Below are 18,803 nucleotides of genomic sequence, written 5' to 3' on the forward strand. Positions count from 1 at the left end.
TAATGGCTAACATTTCACATGTGCTTGTTATATGCCAGGCTGTGCTATGCACTTCACAGGCAATGCTAAATCAGGGACTGTATTCGCTTCGCTAAGCATTTTACCTCTAGTAACTGGCCCATACTGGGCATACGATAATTATTTTGTTGAATGGATGCTCTCGTTAAGTCCGCACCACAGCCCGATGATGCAGATATTATTAGGATCTTCATCTTACAGTTGAGGAAAATGAGCTAAAAAAATATCACATTGCCCAAGGTCACACACTTATGAAGTAGCAGATCAGAGATTTGAAATGAGCTCTTTGTGACTATGAAGTCTGACGTGCTGAACTGTTTTGCTAGAATGTTAAAATCTGCTCCTAAGTAGGTACTTGTGGGGCTCCTGGGTGGCTCAGTCGGTTAAGCGTCTGACTCTTGATTTAGGCTCAGGTCATGATCTCACAGTTTGTGTGCTCGAGCCCCACATTGGGCTCCTGTGCTGGCTGTGCGGAACCTGTGTGGGATTCTCTCTCTCCCTCTCCCTCTGCCCCTCTCCTGCTTGTGCTCTCTCTACCTCAAGATAAGTAAACTTAAAATAATATGTACTTATGTGACTTAGGGTGAGCCTCTAGCCCCTCTGAGATTACCCCATCAGGAGTGGATTTCAAAAATCTCGGAGCTCCCTTTCCAGCTTCAAAACTCTGACGACATCAGGTGACCACGGTGGAAATGCACTGCAGGGGCCCATACCCCACCATTTAGGATGGAAGGCCCGAGAAGTGTATGTAGTGCTAGGTGCTACACCACAACGGCGAGGTGGGAGCTGTGTGGGCGGGCAAAGCGGGCGGATTAGGGTTCTGCGTCTGCACAACAAATTATCGCAAATTTAGCAGCCAGAAGCCACACGTATTTCTTCATTTCTGTGGACTGCATGGGTAAGCTCCGTCCTCCGTCCATGGTCTCATAAAGCTGCAGTCAAGGTGTCAGCTGAGCTGAATTTTCAGCCGGATGGTTGAAGGGAGAAGAGTCTGCTTCTGAACTCATTCTGGTTGTTGCAGACTTTATTTCCTCATGATTTTGTAACTAAGGCCTGACCTTCTGCTGGCTGTTGGCCAGAGGCCATCCTCAGATCACAGAGGCTGCATTCTCAACATGGTTGCCCACTTCGGCAAGCCTGCCAGGAGAACCTACTAGTGTGTGCTGGTAAAATGGATGTATATATCTCCTTTATATAGAAATAGATACAGGTGAATATATAAATATTGCAGATTATTTATTACAGGAGTAACATCCCATCGCCTTTGCCATATTCTATTGCTTAGAGGCAAGTCTTGGGTTCCACCTGCACCCAAGGGGAGGGAATTACACAAAGGCATGGACACCAGGAGGTAGGAATTACTGGGGGGGTCAACCAAGGGCCTCTCATCCACAAGAGGTCACATTACATGCTGAGAATGTAAAACTAATAAAACCAACTAAAGTTGGTCTGCTTTTTTATTAATGCCATGAACTGTCAACTTTAGGTGTGACAAAGTATTTCCTGAAAAGAACGTCTCTTGTTGCTTCGAGTTGTAAACAGTTGCTGGGATTACTGTCAACTTTTCATAATGTGTAGGTAAGCTTCATTTTTAAAATCACTGACCCTTTAATGCATTGTATGCTACGTGGAAGGAAACTCTCAGTTATACTAATAGTTGGTCCCCAACACGTGGACTTAGCTATATGCCTTCATCTCAAGAGTTAAGTTTGTAATGGTTCAGAGTCATTTGAAACTGTTTTGGGTGCAATGCACATCTCCAACCTATGGTAGTACACAACACTGTGTTTAAATAGATTTGAAATAAACACGGACAACAGTGAATGAGAAATTGAACTTGAGTGACTTCAGTTCTGTTATTATTTATGACCGTGTGGAGTTTTTGCGTTTAAAATCTAATACTGTGAGGCGGTGCAAACAGAGGTGTGATATTTTTATTTGGTAAATATACATTTCAGTTAATACAGGCAATACTTTACTAAATTTTAACATTAACTTTAAAGTGGAAAATTCCTTTACAATTATGCATTTTAAAACTGAAAAACGATCAAGAAAACAAAACATTACAACAATATTGTGATTTAGTAGTTGCCTAATACTTGGTAAGCTACTGTTTTGCTGCTTAGGAATAAAAATAGCCAGCACTGATTTGGCTCACCACGGGCCAGATTCTTCCAAACACACACTCCCACATACTAGTATCTACATTAACTCGTTAATACAACCTTAGCAGGTAAGTCTTGCTATTCATCTTACAGATAAAATAATCTGGGGCACAGAATGACTGCGGTTTCCTCGAGATCATCCGAGTGGAGTGGCAGAGCTGGTATCCGAGCCGGGGAATGTGGCTCCGATCCCTGAATTCTTAGCCGCTAGTAAGAAAAGACAAAACGAAACCAATATCCCCAACAACCTTGCAGGCCAATAGAAGCCCTTCAAAAAGGACAGGAAGCCTTCTTCTGGTCCAGAAGGGCTTCTTTCTATTCTAGACCCACCCCTGCTGGATCCTGGGCTGCGGGATAGCTGGCTTCCCGAGGGGGTGCTCTCTCGGCGTCCCCTCCTCTGCCCACGTCTGCCCGGCCCAGGTTTGTCCCGGCCCGTCCCAGCTTCCGGCCCTTCGCTTCTGGCCAGGTCGCAGGGTCAAGCCGTGCCAGGAGCTCGCGAGTCCTCTATTTACTGTTTGGTTTCCATGGTGACACGTAGGCGCCGTCAGCGCCTCCCGTCACAGGCCCCGCAGCGCGGCCGCCACCCGGCGCCGTGACGTCTGCCCGCCGCTTCCGTTCTGCCCATATTTGGCGCAGCCCGCGAGCCGCCCGTCGGGAGGAGGCTGGGAACCGGACTCCCGCCTCGCCCCGCCCCCTGTTCCCGGCCACGCCCCCGCAGGGTGCTGGCGGCGGCTCTGTGTCACGCGCCTCCCCTCCCGCCCCTTCCCGCAGACCCGAGGTGAGGCAAGGGGCGGAGGCGTTAGGGACCCGTGGAGAGGGCGTGGGTGATCGGATGAGCTCTGAGGTCTGTAAACATTACTTGACTCTTTGAGGCTGCAGACAAAATTTGGGGCTGTCTCATCTGTCCCGGGTGGGTGAGCTCGGATCACGATTTTCTCACTCTGTGCCGGAAATCATGGAAACAGCCATCCCTCGCCTAACTCTATTTTATATTTTATAGGGTCGAACTTAAAATTCTCGCCCATGGCGCAGTGGAAAGCTTTGTAGCCAGAGGTTCTGGGTCAGTGTTGCCCCTTGGGGGATAAGTGACCTTGGGAAGGTCGCTTCTCTTTACTCGGCGTGGTAAAATGAACTGTGGGGGTGAGGGGGGGGGTGATCGTAATATTTGCAGCAGTATCAGTCAAGCTTGTGAGGGAATACCGTCCCTCACCTTGGAACTACTCCCTATCCCCATGACATAATTGGAATGTCAGTGAAGCCCGCTGAGGACCCCTGCAATTTTGATCCCAATGGTAACTGGATTTGTGGGGCTCTTTGCGCCTTGCTCGTATGAGGCGCTTAATTAAAATAGTTACCTGATTATTGAATGAATCCTAGGCAAATTACCTTCGGATTTCACCTTCATAAATCCGGATCCCTGCAATTCCTCTTCCAGGCGGAAGGAAGAATATTGCGATGATTAATAATCGCGCAGCAGGGTTGCTGATGTAAAGCGATTTGCAGATGTAAAGGGCAATAAGCATTCCTGGGAGGAATCCAGTGAGATTCCAGAAGTCTCCGAGGGAGCCGTGGGTGTATATCGCCGGGCCCTGCGGGCGGGGGTGGGGCGGGCAGTGCCGCAGAGGCCACTGCTGGGGACTGGACTGCTTGGCAAGGGGCTAACTCTTCAAGCTGCTCAGTCGCGCCCCCCACCCCCCACCAATCCCCCGGGTTTTCTGACCAGAGGACTGTGTTTTCCAGAATTTCAGAGCAGGAAAGCACATCCCACATTCTCCCTGCCCCCCCCCCCCCCCCAATTCAGCCTTTCTATTTCACACATGCGGAAACTCAGGCTCTCGAGAAGTTGGTTCGTCCACCCAAACTTGCACAGCTAGTTAGAGACAGATAAAGGTTAGGATTTCTGGCTTCCATCTCACCTCTAACCGCCTGTGTGCTCTTGTGGCTTCAGGACCCTGTTGCCCGGCTCAGATGAGGGGGTGTGCAGTAAAGCTAAGTACTGACCTCAGGCCTCCTAACGGATAACAGTGGCACACCTGCTGCTTCACGCAGCCACAGCCTGACACCAGGGCCTGTGGTGGTGGCCGGGACGTGTGTACTTCCCAAGCCACAAGCGTTCCTCCTTACAGTGGTTGGAATGGCTTCTCTTGTCCAGAGAACGTGACTTGGCTGTCCTGAAACCAGGCTTAGACTAACCATTAGTTATTTTTTTAATAGTGACCCAAGCCTTGCATTAAACTTTTGTCAGCTAAGACGACAGCAGAAGGCATGTAGCCTGAACCCATGGGAACCCCTTTCAGCCCTTGGAAGGTCTTTTCATGGTACGTAAAGGTTAGATTCTGTAGGGGAATGCCTCTTCAATGTCTCTCTCTCTCTCTCCCCTTTCAATCTCGACCAATGCCTCTTACATTCTACATTCTGTTTCTTCCCTCACTTCCAGACTGTGTATGAAGGCAGCTCAGACTAAGAAGATTGGTGCCCACCGCTGGCCGCAGTCATCCTGCTGATTTGAGAAGTCTGGAATCCTTCACCTCTGATTGTGCTCGGAGCTAAAGCGGCAGAAGCGGCAGCTCTGCCCCCTGGTGGACATATGAGGCACAGCGCCCTTCTCCGATTCCAGAAGCCCTGTCACGTAGACGCTAGAGGAGGTATTTGCTCTTTGTTCACTCTGACAGAAATAGAAAAATTTGGCAGGAACAAAAAAACAACCCCAGCCTTTTCTCTTTCTAGTTTATTTCTGAGGATCTGGTGCATTCTTTCTCTTGCATGGACTGTATTTTTCTTCTTGCTATCCAAACCCTGCCCTATTTTTTCAATCCCTATTTCAAGTTCCACCTGCTTCATCATAACTTCTCTGACTTTCGTCTCCTAGGTATCTTCTGAATGCGGCTGTATACAGACCCAGCGCACAGAGTGCACACTTATATATGATGTCATTAGTGTTGTTTTCTTGAGGGTGGGAGCCATGTTTTGTGTATCTTTGTGTTCTTAGACTCCGTATTGCCCCGTACAGGGCTGGGGACAGAAACTGCTCCCAATAAGCCCTTGTTGACTAAATGATAAATTAATTGATTAATCTCTGCATTCAAAACAAAACAAAACAAAACAAAACCAAAAAACCCAAAACAATGCTAAGCCTTTGCTTTGACAAACTTTCTAGAACTGTTAGTTCTTTGGAGGAATCTAGATAGTGACCTAATCAAATAAAGCCTTGCACAATAAGTAGTTCACAAAGCAATTTCACAAGAGAACACCATCACCACCCAGAGAGGGATGAGAAAGTTTGAAGTGGACTCTCAGAGAGAGGAGAGTGGTGATGTGGAAAGGCCAAAGGACGAAGAATTAGGAGGGAAGGGCCTCTGCTCCTGGGTTCAGAGAGGCAGCACAGGGGCTCTAGGGCCAGGTTTATACCCAGTCTCTACCATCTGCTGTGCAGCCTTAGGCAAGTGTACTCCCCTCTCCGTGTGTCAGTTTCCCATCTGTAAAAATAAGTACCCATCTCCTAGCAATACGATGAGGATAAATTGAGTTGATATTTCCAAAGCTCCTGGCACATAAGTGCTAGTTAACAGTTTGTAAATGAATTTTCCATCTTAAATGTCTTGCAAATGGGATGGGGAATATTATATGATCTCTCGGTTCCCCTCTGCATTAGCCTTCCAGGACAGCACATGAGCTTTGGGGTCAGGCAGGTCTGGGTTGACTCTTGTCTCTGTTAGCAGCTGTGTGACATTGGGCAGATCACTCGACTTTCTTGGAGCCTCAGTTTTCTCATCTGCGAAAATGAGAATAATTGTGTCTACCTCAAAAGACTGCTGTATCATAGAAGGAGCTTAGTAAAGAGAAGCTATGGTTATTATTAGAAATTCTTTTAAACGTTTGTTTATTGTTGAGAGAGAGAGAAACAGTGTGCGAGCAGGGGAGGGGCAGAGAGAGGGGGAGACACAGAATCCAAAGCAGGCTCCGGACTCTGAGCTGTCAGCCCAGAGCCCAACGCGGGGCTTGAACTCACGAACTGAGAGATCATGACCTGAGCCGAAGTTGGACGCTTAACCGACTGAGCCACCCAGGCACCCCTATAGTTATTATTGATGAGAGGAGCCATATATATATATATACATGTGTATATATATATACATATATATATGTGTGTGTGTGTGTGTGTGTGTGTATGAATAGGGCCTCCAAAATCTCTGAAGTTTCAAGGAAGAGCATATGGAGCAGCAATAGTGACACCAGCTCAATCATGGAGCTTGGGGTGGGAGGGGAGGCCCTGGGCCTGGGCCATGATTGGCTATCGCAGCCTCTGAAGGATCCAGGAATGGTTTGACTTGCACATCAGCTCTAGGAACACTTTGTGCCCGAGGGCTGCGCCGAGGGTGTGGACCCAGTGGGGCTAGGCGCCAGCAGCTGTAGGGCCATCCTGCTCCCCTTCCCAGGAGGGGGGACTTTAATAAGAGAGGGTGTGGGCAGGGTGGGCCTTAGAAACCTATTGTTGTGGAGTGTGTATGTGTGGGAATGGCCCAGAGACATCCTGCCCTGCGACCTGGGCTCCCCGGCCTGGTGTGGCCTCCCTCGTGGCAGAACCTGTCCGCACAGCTCCTCAGAGCTGTCATTCCCAAACCTGTCCAAGGACACTGGGATCGATTGCCAGCAGTTCTCCAAGGGGTGGGGGGGTGGGGGGGAAGGAGGGCTGTGATAGTCTTAAAGCCAGATTCACCTTACTTCCCTTCAGCTGCATGTGTGGAAAAGTACTAAATGGAATATGCAAATGCTGTTTGTATTCCTTTGAGTTCTCTTCCAAGGGGAAGGATGGTTGCAAAATCCAGTAATGATAGGGTGTCGCAATTGCAAACACGCTGGGAATCACTCTTATGGTCCTCACGCTTGATGGCTCTTGTCGCCTGTGACCCACGAGGAATTGTGTGATCCCCAACAGCAGGGTCCGCACTAAGTGAGTTGCTATTCTGGAATCCCAGATGCAGTCTGAGACCTGGACAAATCCACCTTAGGGGCTGTTTGGTATCGCGGAGGAATCTCTAAGCCCCATTCCAAACTCACGCTGGGAACAGGGTGGGCCCCAGGGACTGGCATCTAGAGCAGAACGTTTTTTTTTTGTTTTTGTTTTGGTTTTTACTATCTGTAAAAAAACGGGACTTATGAAGAGTCACGAAGGTGCTGGTATTGGGTGTCTGTGGGGAGGAGGGAATGTGTTTCTCTCCTTTTGCTTGTTTGTTCTTTCTGATTTTTTGTTTTTGTTTTTGTGAGAAGAAAACATGTTTTTTTAAATGTTCCCAGCAGAGCAATATGTTTGTTTTTTAACAGGTAATAAATGGGAAGGCTCAAACGCCTCCTGAGTTTTTTCATTTTTATTTTATTGCTTTTCCTCTCTTTCGAAAAGAAATAGATGCTCGTGGCGAAACCTTTAAAAATTCAGACAATCAAAATAAGGAAAGTAAAAAATCACCTGTAGTCTCATCACAGAGATAACAACCGTCATTACTTTTGGTCGTACTTTTCCTATACACTCTACTTTTATACCTTTTAGTTTCTATGCTGTGGTTTTTATGAAACTAGGATCACGCTGTAATAATATTTTGTAATCTGCTTTTTCTACACCATAGATCATGAACATATTTTTCTATGTGATCAAATTAAATAGCTGGTTACATAGGATTCTAGTTATAAACGTACAGCAATTTAAATAATTCTGCATTGTTGAAATATAACCTTTGGGCCATTTCTTTTTTATTTTTTTTAATGTTTATTTTCGACGGAGAGAGAGAGAGACAGAGCATGAGTGGGGGAGGGGCAGAGAGAGAGAGTGAGACACAGAATCCGAAGCAGGCTCCAGGCTCCAAGCTGTCAGCACAGCACCCTACGAGGGGCTCGAACCCACGGACCCAGAGATCATGACCTGAGCCGAAGTCGGACGCTTAACCGACAGAGCCCCCCAGGGCGCCCCACCTTTGGGCGATTTCTACATTTTTTTGCTGTTCTAGACAAGGCTACAAATATCTTTGCAGCTGATTATTTGTACACCTTCAAGATGATTTCTTTTGGGGTGGGCCAAGAGTGTGCTCCTTCTGGAGGCTTTCGAAATGCAGCTGTGCCGTCAGTACGGGGTCACATGGTTTCTAGCTGTGTAATTGTAACAATTACTTACCCTTCAGAAATGCTTTAATTTCCTCAACTGCAAAGCTGGAATGATAGCAGCTATCTAGTGAAGGCGGGTTGTAAGGATCGGATGAAAAAGTGTATAAAATGGTGGCTGGCACGGCACATGATGATCCCTCCATACACGGAGCCTTCAGTGAACTTGTAGCTTCTGATTCAGGGATTGTCTTTCCTTCAGGGGAAGGAGTTGTCCTGAAATTGGGGTCTGGCTTCCCGGGGCAAGTTGGGGGAGAACTCAATCAGGTTTAAATGGCAAATGGTGGGGACGCTGGAGCGGGAAGGGTAGAAACAGACAGGTAACAGAGAGATGGCTGGTGGTGGGGAGGGTGAGGAGAGGTTAGCAGAGGAGAGAGTGAGCCGTCGCGGAGAATGGGACTCAGTGGGCAGGGGTGAGTTGTTCACATGGATGTTTGCAGCAGGGACCCTCCAAAACAGGGCCGTGGGCCAGTCGCTTTGCAGTGTGTGTGTGTGTGTGTGTGTGTGTGTGTGTGTGCGCGCGTGCGCGTGTGGAGCCTGTGTCCTCTGCTTCTGGCCCCATCAGGCTGCTTTCTGCCTCCCTCCCTGTTGCCTCACTCCATGCCAGTTCCTTCTTTCAGTTCCCTGAATGCTCCACGTTCCTCCCTGTTGCGTGACCTCTGTACATTCTCTTCAGCCTGCCAGGAGCTCCTACTCTTTCCCTGGCTTAGGCATCATCAGCTCTCAAGCTTATAGTTCACTTTCTCAGAGAGGCCTTCCCTGACCATTTGGTATAAACCGGCTCCCCTCCCTCCCGTGACTGTCTCATGGCCCTCTGCACCCACATGGCAACCACATCAAGGTTTGTAGTCGTGTGTGTGACGATTCATCCTTGGTGTCCCCGCTAGGCTGAGAGCCCCCCAAGGGTAGGAACAGGGTCTGTTTTTTGCTCACTGTTGTATCTCGATGCCCAGGACATAGTAGGCACTCAGTAAGTACTTATTGGAATGGAAGAAGATGCAGCTAGTTGCTTTGTGACCTATAGAATGCTTTTACATCCCTCCTGTGGCTTCAGTCCCATCTTGATTGATGCTGGCTGATTGGCTGAAAGAATAGGAGATTTGGGGGCTGCAAGGGATGCCTTGGCCAGTTCCTCTCCCATCCTTCTTTCTGTTGAGGAAGTGGGCTTCCCTTTCTCAGGCTTGAAGCTTTAAATCAGTGCTTCTTAAACCTTAATGTTTGTATATATAATTTTTATAATTTTTTTAAATGTTTATTTTTGAGAGAGTGAGAGAGAGAAGGACAGAGCGCGGGTGGGGAGGGGCAGAGAGAGAGGGAGACACAGAATCCGAAGCACGTTTCAGGCTCTGAGCCATCAGCACAGAGCCCAATACGGGGCTCAAACTCACCAACCATAAGATCATGACCTGAGCTGAAGTCAGATGCTTAACTGACTGAGCCACCCAGGCGCCCCTACCCAGGGATCTTCTTAACATGTGAATTTTGATCGCAGGTGTCTAGGATCCTCCCTAGGGTCAGGTCCAAGATACTGAATCTCTAACAATCTCCCATGTCAGGCCCCAATTGTTGAACAGCAAGGCTTTCTATTCCGTTTGCTGGCTGTGATACCCACGCTGAAGATTGAATCGCTGCGCCCTCTGTCGGCCACCGGAGGGCATGGCAATCCTTGACCAAGTAGATAAAGCGCGCATACATGGATTTTACAAGGCACACCAAATTCTTGGGGGACAAGATCTTCTGCTGAAAGTGGATGGACCCCCAGATTCTGAAAGCGTTAGGAAATTTACTCTTAAGAATGCACTCTGTACAGGATCCTGCCATGCTGAGGCAAAAGGAATTCTCTGAATTGAAGAATGTTAGGGCTGGAGAGACCCTTACACTCAGCTAGTGAGCGATTTTCTTCTTTTGCCACTGTTTGCTTTTCCCACTTTTTCTTTTTCTTTTTTTTTAAAAAATAGCAGAGGACTTTCTTCAGAATCAGGGCTGCATAATGACTTTGATGGGCCCTAGACTCTTTGGCCTTTGTGGGCTCCTTCCTCTATAAAAATTCATTGAAAATTATATTTTATGACTGCATTGGTATGAAGACAAATAGGTTAACATATATAACATAGTGTCATTTTTTGATATAAAAGTTAATTTTTTCTCCTGAGTTTTAAGAGAAATAAAATCATGTCTATGGATTTGTGAAAATATTGTGGGCCTTAGGCACCATGCCTTCTGTATCAGCCCTGTTCTCCACACAGCGCCCAGGTTATATATCTCTCTACACGCGCCCAAGGCTGTAGAAGATGCCTCGAGGGTCGTAATGCTTTTTAAGCAGGTGACCAGATTGGACATGTTAAAGGACTTAGACATACAAACTGCTGAGTGTTTACTATGTACCAAGTGCTCGAAACATATGTAAGTTTCAGAACAGCCTGGTTGCGTAGGAGAAGGTGACGAAATTTTCCTCACGTCACAGTCTAGTAGGTGGCAGATCTGAACTCCGGGTCTGTCTGATCCCTCCAAAGGCTGTGCTTTCGATGTGACAAGGCATGTACATCGAGGTGTCTGCCTGGGTGTCTGTTCCCAAATGTATGTTACAGTAGCAGGGGCACTAAGGGGCAAGATGTCAGGGAGGGCTGGAGGGTCTTTGGGAAGATGGAGACTTGAGGCTGGCTTTGGGGAAACCATAGCAGAGATGAAGTGGCAGGAAAAGGCACCTGAGGCCACAGCGGTGTACAGGTGGGGTCCCCTGGTTCAGGGACCATGAAGAGATTTCCCAAGCAGGAGGGAACTCAAGAAGTAGAGGGTGATGAGGCAGAGTGTGGCTACCGAGCCTGCGGAAATTGGGCTCAATCTAACGTTCGGTGGGAGGTTTGCACCCTTGCAGGGTGCATCCTTGCACCCTAAAATCTAGTCCTAAATCATCAACAGTGTAGCAAAGCTTTATCTGCCGTCCCCGACTCAGTTTCTTATCCAACAAGTAGGCGTTCTGAAGTTTGCCCTACACTCTTCAGAGGTGTCAGGAAGTTCAAAAGACTGTCAGCTCCGTAAGGGTGGGGAGACTGTGTCTGATCAGGCTGTATTCCCAGGGCCTGGGCGCTCAGCACACCTTTGAGGAAGGAGTGGACATCATATTCTACAAATCCCTTTAAAAGCAGCGAGTAGGAAGTAGCTGCTTCAGGAGAAAGGGCTCCAGGCCAGAAGAGGGCGCTGTTCAGCAGACAAGTTTTAGTGTAAGGAAACCCCAGGCTCTTTCTGCGGGGTTAGGGGATTGAGCATTTGCATCTCTGGGCTTTGCTTTACACTCCGGGACTTAGGTGATCAAATCATTCTAAATTCTTATGTTAACTCTTGTTTTCTAACTAGGAAAAGTGGCCAAAATGTAGTTTATTTCCTCTATTTCACATTCTCTTAATGCTTTAGGCACTTAATACAGATGTAATTATTTGGGGGGAGAACAGAGCTTAAAACAGCGATCAGTTTATTATATCTCATGATTTTGTGAGTTAGGAATTAAGACAGGCATTGGCCAGGACATTCTTCTGCTCAATATGGCAAAGACTGATGTCCTCTGTGGTATTCAACTGGGAGATGGGCTGGTCTGGAGTGTCTAAGATGGCTTCACTCACATGACACAGATGTAATTTTACATTTTGTGTGGTTATTTGACTAATGTCTGTCTCCCCCACTAGTCCAGAAGCTACTACCAAGGGGCTGGAGCTGTGTCTGTCTATCATTTTATCGTTAGTGGCTGGCACAGTGCTTGGCCAATTGAGACTTAGTAAATATTTGTTAAATATTTGTTGGATCAATGATGTAATTTTTATAAAGAGTGTCAGGAGCCTCAGAAAACAGGCATTGGTGGGAGTTAATGATGACGATAATAGCTCAGTAAGGGGGCGCCTGGGTGGCTCAGTCGGTTAAGCGTCCGACTTCGGCTCAGGTCGTGATCTCACTGTCCGTGAGTTCGAGCCCCGCGTCGGGCTCTGTGCTGACAGAGCCTGGAGCCTGTTTCAGATTCTGTGTCTCCCTCTCTCTCTCTGACCCTCCCCCGTTCATGCTCTGTCTCTCCCTGTCTCAAAAATAAATAAATAAATAAAAAAACGTTAAAAAAAATAGCTCAGTAAGTGCCAAGACTAAGCCAAGCTAAGTAGCTCTATAGCCTGGCGGGTTGGCATGATTTACTCCCATTTTACAGATGAGGAGCTGAGGTTGCCCTGACACAGCTGCAAAGGGCGACACACGAGAAGCACCTTTTATATCACAAACCAGAGAATCTGGGGGTAAACTCAGGAGCCCCGGAGGCCAAGCAAGTTATTAAACTGAGTTATTTGGGAGATAAAAACCTGATGAAATGACAAAAGGCTACAGGTGTGTTTTCAAATTAGTCACCAACAATGTTCCAGATTCCTGCTTCTGTAGTTATCCAAATAATAAAAGCAAAGTCGCCCCCAAGTGATGATTTGAAAATCCACTTGGATGTCTATTGCCATATTCACTTAAACTGTTCCTCAAAAATCCACATAATTGTTTCTTCTTCCTGGTTTTATTTATTTTTGATGTTAATCCACAGCCGGACGGTTCCATCAACATGGTGTATTGCTTCTTCAGTGTTATCAAACAACAGGCTGGCTTTTAGTCATGAGTGTGGCATCTCAGAGCCAACAGTGGGCTGGCGAGACTGTCCTTGATTGAAGTCATCAGAGGGATCAGAGCATTAATGGATTATCTGATGCCTTGGCCTCCTATGGGCTCTGTCCTGCCTGAAAGGCTCTTCTAGATCTTGTTACTGTGATGGGGAAATACCCCAGGGTGCCAGGAAATCCCTGCCCAGGCAGGGAGCTGACTTCCCGGTTAGTATCCCAGGGATGCTAAGCCCAGCCCCTGCAGCCAATCAGCAGTGGAGCTGCCTCAAACTGACAAGCAAAACGGAGCCCAACAAAAGCAGCTGGAACTTGAACAAACAGATTTGGGTGAGGCTGGGAGGGGAGTCAGGCCTGGCGTCATCCAGGCTCTGGGCCAGGCTGTTGTCATGGTGATAGCCAGCCAGTTTACCAGCCGGCAGCTGAGCCAGTTTTCTGAGGGGGAAGCCTAAGGAGGCGGGCTGGGGTGCCCAAGGGGGCTGCGCTTCTCCAAGTAATGGAAACCCACAGAGAAGGCACGGCCACTTCCAGAGGGTAGTGCCTTGTCACAGGAGCTGGTGGGCGGCCTGGGGAACAGTGGGCTCAGAGAGCCTGGCCAGCCCGGGAGGGAGGGAAGTGGCCACTGAGCGAGCAAAGAGGCCTCTGGAAAGGCTGAAAGGCTGGAAGGCTTTCAGGGCAGAGAGGATTTGCAGCTGTGTTAGCTTTCTTGGCAAAACATGAATTGAAGTAGATCACAGAGTTCTTTAAAACAACAAAACAAAACAAAACAAAACAACAACAACAACACACAGAGGCCAGTGGATGAGAGGGAGTCTTTGGGAATCTCAGAAGTAGAACATGAAAATGTCTTATGTCTGTCTCCAGGAGCCCTTTTTCTTTTTCTTTTCTTTTCTTTTCTTTTCTTTTCTTTTCTTTTCTTTTCTTTTCTTTTCTTTCTTTTCCTTTCTCTTCTCTTCTCTTCTCTTCTCTTCTCTTCTCTTCCTTTTCTTTTCCTTTTCTTCTCTTCTCTTTTTCTTTTCTTTTCTTCTCTTTTCTCTTCTCTCTTTTCTTTTTCCTTCCCTTCCCTTCTCTTCCCTTCCCTTCCCCCCCTTCTCTCCCCTCCTTTTCCCTCCCTTCCCTTCCCCTCCCTCCTCCCTTCTCTCCTCCTCTCCTCCCCCTCTTCTCCCCTCTTTTCTTTTTTGCTGATGTCCACAAGTCAAGTAATTTCTTGGAGGCCCAAGAGGAGCAAACAGCATTCAGCATAAAACAAAATGTTAGAAAACATGTGCTTTGCAGGGCAGGGCCTACCAGGTATTTGTGTCCACGAGGGTAGGTTACTTTCGGGTGAGGAATAGACACCCTCCTTCCCTCAGAGCATTGCAGATGTGGCTGATGTGTCACACTCGGGTCATTAGGTGGCAGAAAGAGAGGTTTGTCTCACTCAGTGTTCTGGCCCATGAATGTCTGGGTATTAATAGTCTGACACTTGACACACACAAAAAATAGACACTCTGGCTAATGTGCAATATTAGCAAAACAAATACAGTGGGGGAAGGAATCCCAGTACGTCCTCCAGAAATCTTGCCGCAAAAGTGTCTCCCGCACCAGAGGACAGACACTGTATGATCCTCTTGCACGCGGTTCCCAGAGCAGTCATGCTTATAGAGACCGAAAGTAGAAAGGTGGTTTCAGGGGCTGGAGAAGGGGAGGAGGGTGTTAGCGTTTAATGGGTATGGAGTTTCAGTTTGGGAAAATGAAAAGAGCTCTGGAGATGGACGGTGGCGATGGCCGCACAGCCATGGGAACGTGCTTAATGCTGCTGGACTGTGCACCTGAAAATGATTAAAACGGTGAATTCTGTGTCACGCATATTTTACCGCAGTTTTAAGAAAAGTGTCAAAGACTGTCTTCTTGTTGTAGCGGGAGACGGTGGCATTTGAAGGCTGACTCACCTCTCTGAGCCTCAGCTGTGTCCTCATAAAGAGGACTTATGTCTTCCTGTAGCCCTTAAGGAAGAATGGATGTGAAAGCACTTGGTGAACTGAAATGCACCACAAGAACGTGAAATATGGTTAAGATATTATTTCAAAACTCATTGTGAAGGCACCCAAGTGTCGGGGGGAAAGTTGAAGCTGAAATGGGGGAACTTTGGAGGAAACGAAGGAAAGTATTATATTTGGCCATCAGAGGAACTGGAAAACGCCCCAATGCCTTAGGAGAGCAGGAGAGAATTTGGGGCTCCTTCTCAGGGACCAGAAGGGTAGGACCGACTTGGGCTATCCCAGCGATTTAAAAATACTTCTCCCTTTTGCTTCGCCTAAATTGAGAAACAAGTTAAGCCCACCCATCAAGAGGAAATGAAAGGCAACAATGTCAAAACATCACCTCTCGAATTTCATGAAGGGAAATGGTACCGTTACAACACGATGCTGGGTCAAAGTTTATGAGACCTGGAACCCAAGTGTGCTGGGGGGACTCAAGTCACCATGGGTCTCCTTTACTGTTATGTTCATGAAAAGCAGCTTAGAGTAATTAAGTCCAAGCAACTTTTTTTTCCGCTTAAAGAAAACGTCATTCACCACCACTGCCACCACCTGTTAGGTTAGCATAGATCAGCGTGTGCCAAGCACTAAAGTAAATGAGGTACACACCTTACCTTTTCATTTCTTATAGCAACCGTGCAAGGTAAATCTTTTTCGTGGATAACATGAGAGTCACGGGTAGCAGTTTGTTCTTTCTGGTTGTTTCCGCCTCCATAAAATGAGAACAGCATCACAGCCAGAGCAGTTTAGCATCTTGTTCCTGGTCACTCAGTTGGTAAGTGGTAATGTCAGGATTTGAACTCATGCCTGACTCCAGAGCACCACCCTACGCTGGAGAAGACACTGTGGCCGAGAAGCTTGTGAGTATTTTGCTCCGGGAGCAAACTGGAGTATTTTGCCGGAGTATTTTGCTCCGGGAGCAATTAGAACGAGCAGTTGGTAAATTGCTTTGTCGTGGCATTCCATGATGTCACGTTGGCCCACCAGGGGGAAGAGCAGCGAGTCTCACGGGCGTGGGTCAGCAGGGATTTGGCTGCAAGGTTGCACGAAACCGCCATGCACGGAGTATGAAAAATGCCTGGCTGTGTTATGTATGCACGTATGTACGTCCTGTGTCTTGTGTGTTTTGTTCTCCTTGTTGTATGCTATAGGTGTTATGGATGTGTTGTGCGTGTTATGCGTGCGTTCCGTGTATGTGAGTGGGTTGTGTGAGTGACGGAGGCTTGCCTGGTGACTGATGTGTTCAACCTTGCAGCCCAGACGCTCCAACAGCCCACACTTGCTCGGTGCCCACAGCGAGCCAGCCACTCGTCCTAGTGCTTCCCACGTGGCAACTCCTTCATCTTTGCAAGAGTCCTGGGCAGTAGCTACTAAGAGTAGCCTCACTTTATGAATGGGAAAGTGGAGGCACAGAAGGATCAATCAACTTGCTCTAGACCACCCAGATAGTAAGAAGTGGGTCTGGGATTGGAAACTGGGGAGGCTGGCCTCAAATTCTCTGGTCTTTTTTTTTTTTTCTTTTTTTTTAATGTTTATTTTTGAGAGAGACAGAGACCGAGTGTGAGCGGGGCAGGGGCAGAGAGAAAGGGAGACAGAATCCGGAGTAGGCTCCAGGCTCTGAGCAAGCTGTCAGCACAGAGCCTGATGCGGGGCTCGAACTCACAAACCGTGAGATCGTGACCTGAGCTGAAGTTGGACGCTTAACCAACTGAGCCACCCAGGCGCCCCCTTTTTTTTTCCTTTTCTTAATCGGTGCTCCCAGATCACCATGTGAAAGATGATAGAATTGTCCTCGTCCTTCTGTGGGTGAAGAGCCTGTGAACCATGTGACAATCAGCACCTTCCAATTAAACATTAGCCACGGTGAGACAGGTGGCCGTTGCTGGCCTTACAGTGCATGTGTGATTTCTTTTGTAAAATATTTTATTTTTTAGTAATCTCCGCACTTAACGTGAGGCTCGAACTCACAACCCCGAGATCAAGAGTCTCAGGCTCTACCAACTGAGCCAGCCAGGCTCAATTTAATGATGTGTGATTTCTATCAATTTAATGATGATTAAGAGTTGAAAAGGATTGTTGTCAAAATCTTACATTTCACACTTGTGAAATCTGTACACACAAAATAGTTTCATTGATTTTTTTCCCTCTAAAACTGGGGACCACTTAGGCCCCATATCTATGGATCAGATGTTCTCTGGCTCGTAAGGACAGACTGATTTACTTGAGGTAGGATGACATTTCCTCTCTTGTCTTTCTCCAGTTGGCCTTCCTGAGGCCTGGCACTTTGGAGTGGAGGATAAAACAAAAAAGTCTCTGACAATGCCACTGAAGGTGGAGGAGGAGACTGAGCCCGTTACCGTAGCAACACAGGCCAATGGTTCTCCGTCTGTCCGTCCGTCCGTCCGTCCATCCATCCATCCACAAATGAGTTTTGTCGATGACAAAAACTCAGACGTGAATGAAAGAAAGTAGTTGCTTTTGCAGAGCATCTGTTCCAGTGCAGAAAAGGCATCAAACAACTAAATAAACATAAACACAATAGAAGTCCAGACAGAGATAAGGGCTTTGAGGAAAATAAAGCAGGGAAAGGGGGGAGAGAGTAAGGCATATTTTGCCTAGTGTGGCCACAGGGGCTTATCTGAGGCTCTGCAGAGTGGTTAATCTAATTGCATTAGACTCAAACCTCCCAAGTCTAGACCCCACTCTCAGTGGACTTCTTTCTTCTCGTTCCCCTTCTCCCACAGGATCTGAGGGTAGCCAATGACCCCAAACCCTCAGCTGCAGAGTGGAGGTAGGTGAGGGTCATTTAGGCAGGGGATGAGGAGAAGGTGAAGCTAGACCCCGGGGAAGGGAGCAGAGGGTTCAAGGGCTTGGACGCTCATGGGATGAAGGGTCAGTGGTTGTTCATTGATTACCTACTCGATATCCATTCCTCTTCTCCCCACTTCCTACCAGCACTCATATTTGCTTTCTGGGTTTGGGTGGGAAGTCAAGGGAGGTCCCGAATGTCCTAACAATCAGCACGATCTCAGTCCTGTTACCTCAGTGATCGGTTCGTATTGTGAAGTGTGGAGTGTGACACTTTGGGTCTTCTTTTATTCTTTTTCATTAAAAATTTTTTTCTTATTACATTTACTTATTTATTTTTGATAGAGAGAGACAGAGCACAAGTGGGGGAGGGACAGAGAGAGAAGGAGACACAGAACCCGAAGCAGGCTCCAGGCTCCGAGCTGTCAGCACCGAGCCCGACGTGGGGCTCGAACTCACAAACCGCGAGATCATGACCTGAGCCGAAGTTGGACGCTCAACCGACTGAGTTGAGAAGACTTGGGTCTTCTGATGGATATAATGGTGAAGTTCTCTCTCCTCCTGGTAAAGGCACAGATACAAGTAGCCCTGGGTCCATCTTGGGACCTCGATGGAAGCCATCCCGAGGGCAAAGCCAACCCATGGAAGAGGGCAGAGCACAGACAAGTGGAGCCAGACTCCCAGTTGTTCTTGAAACACGCAGCGCTGGAGTTTTCCCCTTGTGAACCAATCCATTCATTCACAACGTTTTGAGCGCTTGTTATGTGCTAGACGCCGTTGTCCGTATTTGGGAAACATTCAACGCCTGATGTATGATGAGTTGCTATAAAGGCCTGAACCCCTTGCCTCAACTCAGGACAACTCTGGAAGGTCACGCGAGCCCTGGAACGCTCCGTGGGATTGATGGAGGCCTCTGCTGGGTTTCCATCTCAGCTCTGCTTCTCCCTCTGCCCAATCCTGCCCAATCCTTTCTTTCCTCCCTTTCTGTGTGCATCGATCCAGGCAGCACA

General features: G+C 47.6%; 1 long non-coding RNA gene and 1 other non-coding gene across 3 annotated transcripts; both read left to right on the top strand.

The window, feature by feature from the left end:
• The first annotated feature begins 2,909 nt into the window (after positions 1 to 2,909).
• On the top strand, positions 2,910 to 18,172 carry LOC107180884. 2 transcript variants are annotated; one of them, XR_006218995.1, is made up of 4 exons: positions 2,910 to 3,027; positions 4,398 to 4,501; positions 4,621 to 4,828; positions 18,139 to 18,172. It is a non-coding gene; the product is annotated as an uncharacterized LOC107180884 (long non-coding RNA). The 2 variants fall into 2 exon arrangements; XR_006218994.1 differs by lacking the exon at positions 18,139 to 18,172 and adding an exon at positions 5,053 to 5,622.
• On the top strand, positions 14,306 to 14,430 carry LOC122239982. The gene has a single exon (XR_006219367.1). It is a non-coding gene; the product is annotated as a small nucleolar RNA SNORA17 (small nucleolar RNA).
• Positions 18,173 to 18,803: the final 631 nt, after the last annotated feature.

This window comes from Panthera tigris, chromosome B3 (assembly GCF_018350195.1).
Source record: "Panthera tigris isolate Pti1 chromosome B3, P.tigris_Pti1_mat1.1, whole genome shotgun sequence".
Taxonomy (NCBI): domain Eukaryota; kingdom Metazoa; phylum Chordata; class Mammalia; order Carnivora; family Felidae; genus Panthera; species Panthera tigris.